We start from the raw sequence: 6,934 nt of genomic DNA, 5'->3' as shown, positions 1-6,934 counted from the left end.
CCCGGCCCCCCCCCCCCGAGGACCGCCCCGCCGCGGCCCCCGCTCCCTCCCTTCCCGCCCGAGTCCTCCGCGACCCCGCGGCAGTCCGGGCCCCGGGCGCGCCCCTGGGAAACGGGGACAGGCGCTGAAAGCGGTGCGGCGGAGCTGATGGAGCCAGGGCCGGAGGGGAGCCACTCTGCAGCGTTTCCTTTCAAAACTTTACTTCTCTGGGCTTGTTTTAAATGAGTGCGCGTGCGTTTTGTAAATGTAATCCCTAATGACTTGAACCGAGCCGCCGCCCGCCCGGCCGCGGAAGGCGTCCGGCGCCCCCAGGCCGGCCGCGGCCCTCGGCCTCGCCGCCCGCTCCCCCGCCACGTGGGGCGGCCGCCGCCGTGCTGCCCCCTGCCGGCCGGAGCCCGGAGGCCGCCGCGCGCACCTGGCCGCCCGCGGCCGCTCTAGGAACGCCGGCCTCTCGGTGGTGGCGCGGGCGGCCGCCGCGCGCCTACCGGGGGGCCGTCCCCGGGGTCCCGGGGTGCGTGGGGGGGAGGGGGGGCTCTCCCTCCGAGGCCGCCCCGCCCGGGACCAGCCCTTCCCGGTGTTCTCGTTGCTTCGCGCGCCCCGCCTGCCCGGCCCCGTTCCCGAGCTTCGCGGGGCCCGTGCTTGGTGCAGATCCGGGTGCGAACACAAAGGGCAGGCCCCGGGTTCGCCGCGCGGTGGAGCGCGGGGACGGGCGCCACCCCGGAGGCCCGCCGCCGCCGCCGCCGCCGGGGAGAGCGGGGAGCGAAGCCAGGGCGCCCGGGAGCCCGGGAGCCGCGGGCCGCACCAGCCCTTTCGCGGGCAGCGTTGCCTTTTGGCCACTCGCCTCAAGCTCCAGTCGGTTAAGCTGGAGGCCGATGGATCTGCACCACGCGGAGGTGGACCTTGAGAAGCACCGTGACGAGCGGCTGGACTTTCTCTGTTCTTTATACATTTTCAAATATTTGGTTATTTCCAAGAGGTGGATTTGCCCTGTCAAAGGGTATGGACTTTTTTTTTTTTTTTTTTTTTTTTAAGGCTTTTGATGCATCTTGTCAAACCTTTTCCCAGAATGTCCACCTCGTTCGTTATCTGCAGGAAGTAGATAGGGTACCTGCGGGCCCGGCTCAGACGGGGAAGGTCGGCTCTTGCCGGGGAGGGGAGGGAGGTTAACAATCACCTGGCATTTGAGGAACTACCAACGGTGTGTGGGTCCGTGTGACCAGGCAAGGCACTGGAGCCGGGACTGGGTCATATTGTGGGGCCCCACCCTCGATGGACTGAATGCTTTTGAGACATTGAGCCGCCAGAGGGATCCTCTGAAAATGCAGATTTGATCACTGCCTTCTTTTGTGGGTCACCGTAAGAGCAGCGGTTCCCCCATTGCTCTTAGGGTAAAAATCCAGAATCCCATCAGGGCCCACTAGGCTCCGCCCAGCTCTCCAGCCCGAACTGAGGCCACGTATCCGTTTGCTAGGGCTTCCACCGCAAAGTTCCACAAACCGGTGGCTTTGCCCAACAGAAACTGAGGGGGAAATCTGTTCCTCGCTTCTAGCTTCTGGCGGTTGCCAGAAATCCTTGGCATGCCTTGACTTAGAAACACATCACTCCAATGTCTGCCTCTGTCATTACGTGGCATTTTCCGTGCATGTGTGTGTCTTCACATGGTGTTCTCCTCATGTGTCTCTCCTTTTATAAAGACAAGAGTCCTGGGGCACCTGGGTGGCTCAGTCCGTTACACGTCCGACTCTGGCTCGGGTCACGATCTCACAGTTTGTGAGTTCGAGCCCAGCATCCAGCTCTCTACTGTTAACGCAGAGCCCGCTTGGGACCCTCTTTCTCTGTTCCCCCACTTTCTCTGCTCTTCCCCTGCTCATGCAGGCTCTCTCTCTCAAAAATAAACATAAACAAACAAAAAAAAAATACAGACAAGAGTCCAATTAAAGACCCACCCTAATCCGGTATGACCTCATCTTAGTTTAACTAATTAAATCTACAATGACCGTATTTCTTTTTTTTTTTTTTTTAATGTTTATTTATTTTTGAGACAGAGAGAGACAGAGCATGAACAGGGGAGGGGCAGAGAGAGAGGGAGACACAGAATCTGAAGCAGGCTCCAGGCTGTGAGTTGTCAGCACAGAGCCTGACGCGGGGCTCGAACTCACGGACCGCGAGATTGTGATCTGAGCCGAAGTCAGTCACTCAACCAACTAAGCCACCCAGGTGCCCCTGCAATGACCGTATTTCTGAATAATGCAACATGCTGAGGTTCCTGGATGAACATGAATTTGGGGGGACACTATTCAACCCACAAAAGCTGTCTCAGGCACCCTGGCCTTCACTCACTCTTCTGGCCCAGGCCTCCAGCTGAACTGCACAGTCCTCCTGGACGGCTCATCTCCGCCTAACTTCCCTTTTTCCTGCAAGGTGTTACAGAAATGTCACTGCCTCAGAGAAACCTTCTGGAGTCCCACAGACTAGGGTCATCCCGCCCCACATGGGTCCATGGCAGTCATCACGATTACCGCTGGAGACGTCCCTGATCACATGTGTGTGTCCTCCATTAGAAAGTTGTCTCCTGGGGCGCCTGGGTGGCTCAGTCAGTTGAGCGTCCAACTTCAGCTCAGGTCATGACCTCACGGCTCGTGGGTTCGAGCCCCGTATCGGGCTCTGTGTTGACAACTCAGAGCCTGGAGCCTGCTTCGGATTCTGTGTCTCCCTTTCTCTCTCTCTGCCCTCCCCCCGCTTGTGCTCTCTCTCAAAAATAAGCATTTTTTTAAAAATGTCTTTAAAAAAGAAAGTTGTCTCCATGAGGACAGGGACCAGGTGGACTGAATGAACAATAACAAACCTAAATTTGTAGCCAAAGGGACTGACAGACTGACATGGGAAGCCCATTGCAATCGTGCCAGAGACGACAGGTCCCGTGTTGAGACCACCCGGGGGAGCCCTTTAGGAAGTTCTGAGTGGCCCCGTCCCCGGTCCCCGGGAGGAGACAATCTGTATTCAGTCCAGGCTCCACCCTTCCCTTGGTGGCACATGAAATAACGCCCACCATCTGACTCTCCCCCACCTCGCTGACCTCTACTTGAACCCCTGTCCTGCTCTGTCCCTTTGCCGCAGCCACACTGGCACTGTTCACACCCCTCCATCCTGCCAAGCTACTTTCTGCCTTCACGCCTTGGCAGTCACCGTACCACAGCCTGGAATGCTCTGCATCCGCATTTTACCCGCTGGCTGATCATTCAGACTTCCACTCAAACGGTCACTTCCCTGACCCCTCCCTCCCACCCCCCATCATCTTCCATCACATCACCCTGCTTTGTGTTCCTATTGTAATGTCAGTATCTGCAACCATCTGGTTCCTTTATTTGTTTTCTTGTCTGTTCCCCCCACACCTCTCGGAAATTACAGGGGCCCGGAGGGCAGAGACCTTGTTAGTTTACCTCGTTCACTGCTGAGCCCCCAGTGCTAGACTGGAACCTGGAACGGAGTGGATACTTACTAAGTATTCATTAAATGAATGAAAGTATCTAAGCCCTCTGGTTTCGTGTTTCTTCATCTGCAAAATGGGGGCAATCCTGGCTGCTTCACAGGAGATGGTAAGTGTACCTACCTCAAAGAGTCCTTGGGAGAATTAAATGAGTAGAGGTACGTGAGTGCCTCCAACGTAGCCAACACTCAACATATCGGCGCCATTGTTAGTATTTTATTTTAAAAAAATTTTTTTTTTCAACGTTTATTTTATTTTTGGGACAGAGAGAGACAGAGCATGAACGGGGGAGGGACAGAGAGAGAGGGAGACACAGAATCGGAAACAGGCTCCAGGCTCCGAGCCATCAGCCCAGAGCCCGATGCGGGGCTCGAACTCACGGACCGTGAGATCGTGACCTCGCTGAAGTCGGACGCTTAACCGACTGCGCCACCCAGGCGCCCCAGCCATTGTTAGTATTTTAGATTGGCACACATCCTAACACGGATGGGGGCAAGACGGCAGATGAGGCGGTAACTCATTCCACCCTCCTGCGATTCCGCCTTCCTGTTCTTCCAGTTACCCACCGCTCCCCACAGAAGGACGGGAGAAGTGTGGTATGGTGGGAACAGCCTTGGACTTGGACCAGAAGGTCTTGAAACTGAGTCTTTTGGCAACTTTCTGAGGCTGTGTCATCTTCAGGATGGAGATAACGATTCCTACGAAAGCTGAAATGAGCTATATGTGAACTGTAAGGCAGATTTCCCAAATTAGCATTCCGCTGATGCTTTTCATCTTAAAGCAATTACTTATTAGTTATGGCAATCAGAGACGGTGTTGCTTACAGTTACTAGAAGGGAATAGTCTTAAGTTTGTAATGTTTCTTGGTTTTTCTGATTTTGAAAGCAACACATTTTATTGCAGAAAAATATTTTTCTAATTTGATGGATGAAAAATATTATCATGCTGTTTTAATTTGCATTTCTTTGCTTTTACTAAGATGTATTCTGATTTACTGAGATCGAACACATCCTTGATGGCCTTTTCATTATATGTGGGCTCTTTACATGTGAAGGATATTAATTTGTAATATTTTGCCTATCGTAAGTGATGAGAATATTTTCCCAACTTGCTATTAACCTTTTGATTTTGTTCATATACCTAAACTTTTAATGCTTATATCGCCAAATCTATCGGCATTCTCTGTTGGGACTTATCCAGTGAAATGCTTTCCTTGCTGTTCAGAAATCGGTTTCATATTCATAGTATAAATATCCATTTATACCCTTGTCCTTTCATTTATTTATACATAATGCTTAATCCACTTGGACTTTATTTTGTTATACAAAGAGAAGTTTAGTTGCTACTTTAATTATTTTTCCCAAATGGCCAACTGAATTCTCCTAGTATAATTTACACAAACGGCCTTTCCTTTCCCCTATGCGTTTATGACTGCCATAGCTATCACGCAAGTAAAACACTGTGGCGAAGCGTGTGGGCAAAGCCAGACTGCTTAAGTTTGCAGCCCTACTTACTAGTCACTTCACGTTGGGCTATTTAGGTAACATCTGGGTGCCTGGTTTCCTCATCTGTAAAATGGGGATAAGAATCATAGGCCCTAACCTTACGGGGCTGTCGTGAACACAACGGCTGCTCGGTAAACATCTGCGGTTATTTTGTGACATTTGTGTCTATACCATGTGGATTCCCAGGTCCGGGTTTCAGGTGTTTCTGTCCTTAGGCTGTTTTCAGTGGTGTGTTTCAGTAGATGTTCTAGTATTTACCAGGACAAGTCCTCCCGTGGTGCATCTGTTACTTTCACAGTTCTCGTAGCTTCCAACCTGTTCCCGTTGTATTCACTGGGCCTGGTCTGCCATTTACATACAGCCCAGGTAAGGCGTTAGTTTGGGGAAGGCAATACCTGATTTGGTAAGGGTCTCACGAGGTCTCGGTGACTAGGAGAGGAGAGTGGTGCGCAGGGCCATGAGTGACATCAGAGAGCAGTGGGAAGAGGAGGGACAGGCGGCGAAGAGGAGAGAAGCAGGGCAAAGGGGAGAAAGGGCGGAAAGGGGCAGACGAGAGAAGCTGCTAGGCGAAAACCCAGGTGACCCGCGCTCTCAGACCCGGCGCTGGGCGTGGCGAGGGGCTCCAGGAGGCCTGGGTTTCGGGGTCTAGGTAAGGAGAGGGTCCCGAACCTCTGCTGCCTCCGGCTGTGGCGCAAGATCAGGGGAGCCACCTAACTCGGGCAAGAGAGCGAGCGGGGGTTCGGGGAAGAAAGGCCAGTTGGGCGCGAAGCGGGAGGCGCGGAGGGCGCCGAGGCCGGCGGGGCCGGGTGTGGCTGCGTGCGCAGAAGAGCGTGCGTGAGACGCAGCACGCAGGCCCGGGGGTATAGCTCAGGGGTAGAGCATTTGACTGCAGATCAAGAGGTCCCCGGTTCAAATCCGGGTGCCCCCTGTGTGTGCCGTGTGTTTTATCCCGCGTCCTGGCTGCAACGTGGAGCTGAAAGCAACCACCGGCGTCCTTTCTTGCCCAGCTCCCACAGCTCCGGACCAGAGAGAAACACGGAGCCAATGCTTTGGGGGAGGGGGCCGGGCTCTGGGGTCACAGGCAACGCCCACCAGCGAGGTCGGCCTTGCGGAGGCCAAGGTCTACCCCAGCCCGGAAGTAGAACGCAAACTATGTTTCTAAGTTTATGTTTTCTAGTAGGCACTTTAAATAAAGCAAAAAAGGGCCCGATGGGGTGAAGGGGGTCACAAGGAAGTCCCGGGGTCGCCAGGTGGTTGTAGATAACTGTACTGTGTTGTATATTTGGGAGTTGCTAAGAGAGTAGATCTTAAAAGTTGCCATCACAAGGAAAAATATATATAACTGATGGATGTGAACTAGACTTACGAGGGTGGTCATTTCTCAATTCCAACATATAATGTGGTGTGTCAATTATATCTCAACAAAAGTGAGAACTTTTTAAAAATATAAAGTGAAAATCAGCGACACTAAGTGCCATATGTTTAATGCAATATATCCAAAACGTTATCATTTCAACATGTAATCAATGTATAGGGGTGCCTGGGTGGCTCAGGCAGTGGAGCGTGGGACTTCAGGTCATGATCTCTCAGCCCATGAGTTCGAGCCCCGCGTCGGACTCTGTGCTGACGGCTCAGAGCCTGGAGCCTACTTCCGATTCTGTCTCTCTCTTTCTCTCTCTCTCTGCCTCTCCCCCTCTCATGCTCTGTTCTCTCAAAAATGAATAAACGTTAAAAAAAATTTTTTTTAATTATAAATGAGATACTTCATGTTTTGTGGGATTTGGGGACTCTTTGAAATCTGGTGTGCAGTTTCCTCCAAGGCACCCTTTGATCAGAACCAGCCACCTGTATGTAGATGGTGGGCAGCTCCTGAGCGGGGGAAGCCTCCAGCTGCTTCTAGCAGTTTGGAGGGGATAGGTGGGTGTGCTGGTCAGGGTACAGA

General features: G+C 52.9%; 1 non-coding gene across 1 annotated transcript; it reads left to right on the top strand.

Moving 5' to 3' along the window:
* The first annotated feature begins 5,848 nt into the window (after nt 1-5,848).
* On the top strand, nt 5,849-5,920 carry TRNAC-GCA (transfer RNA cysteine (anticodon GCA)). Its single transcript has one exon. It is a non-coding gene; the product is annotated as a tRNA-Cys (tRNA).
* Nucleotides 5,921-6,934: the final 1,014 nt, after the last annotated feature.

This window comes from Panthera uncia, chromosome A2 (genome assembly GCF_023721935.1).
Source record: "Panthera uncia isolate 11264 chromosome A2, Puncia_PCG_1.0, whole genome shotgun sequence".
Lineage (NCBI taxonomy): Eukaryota > Metazoa > Chordata > Mammalia > Carnivora > Felidae > Panthera > Panthera uncia.
The sequence above is the reverse complement of the archived record's forward strand: the minus strand, read 5'-3'. Positions and strand labels throughout refer to the sequence as shown.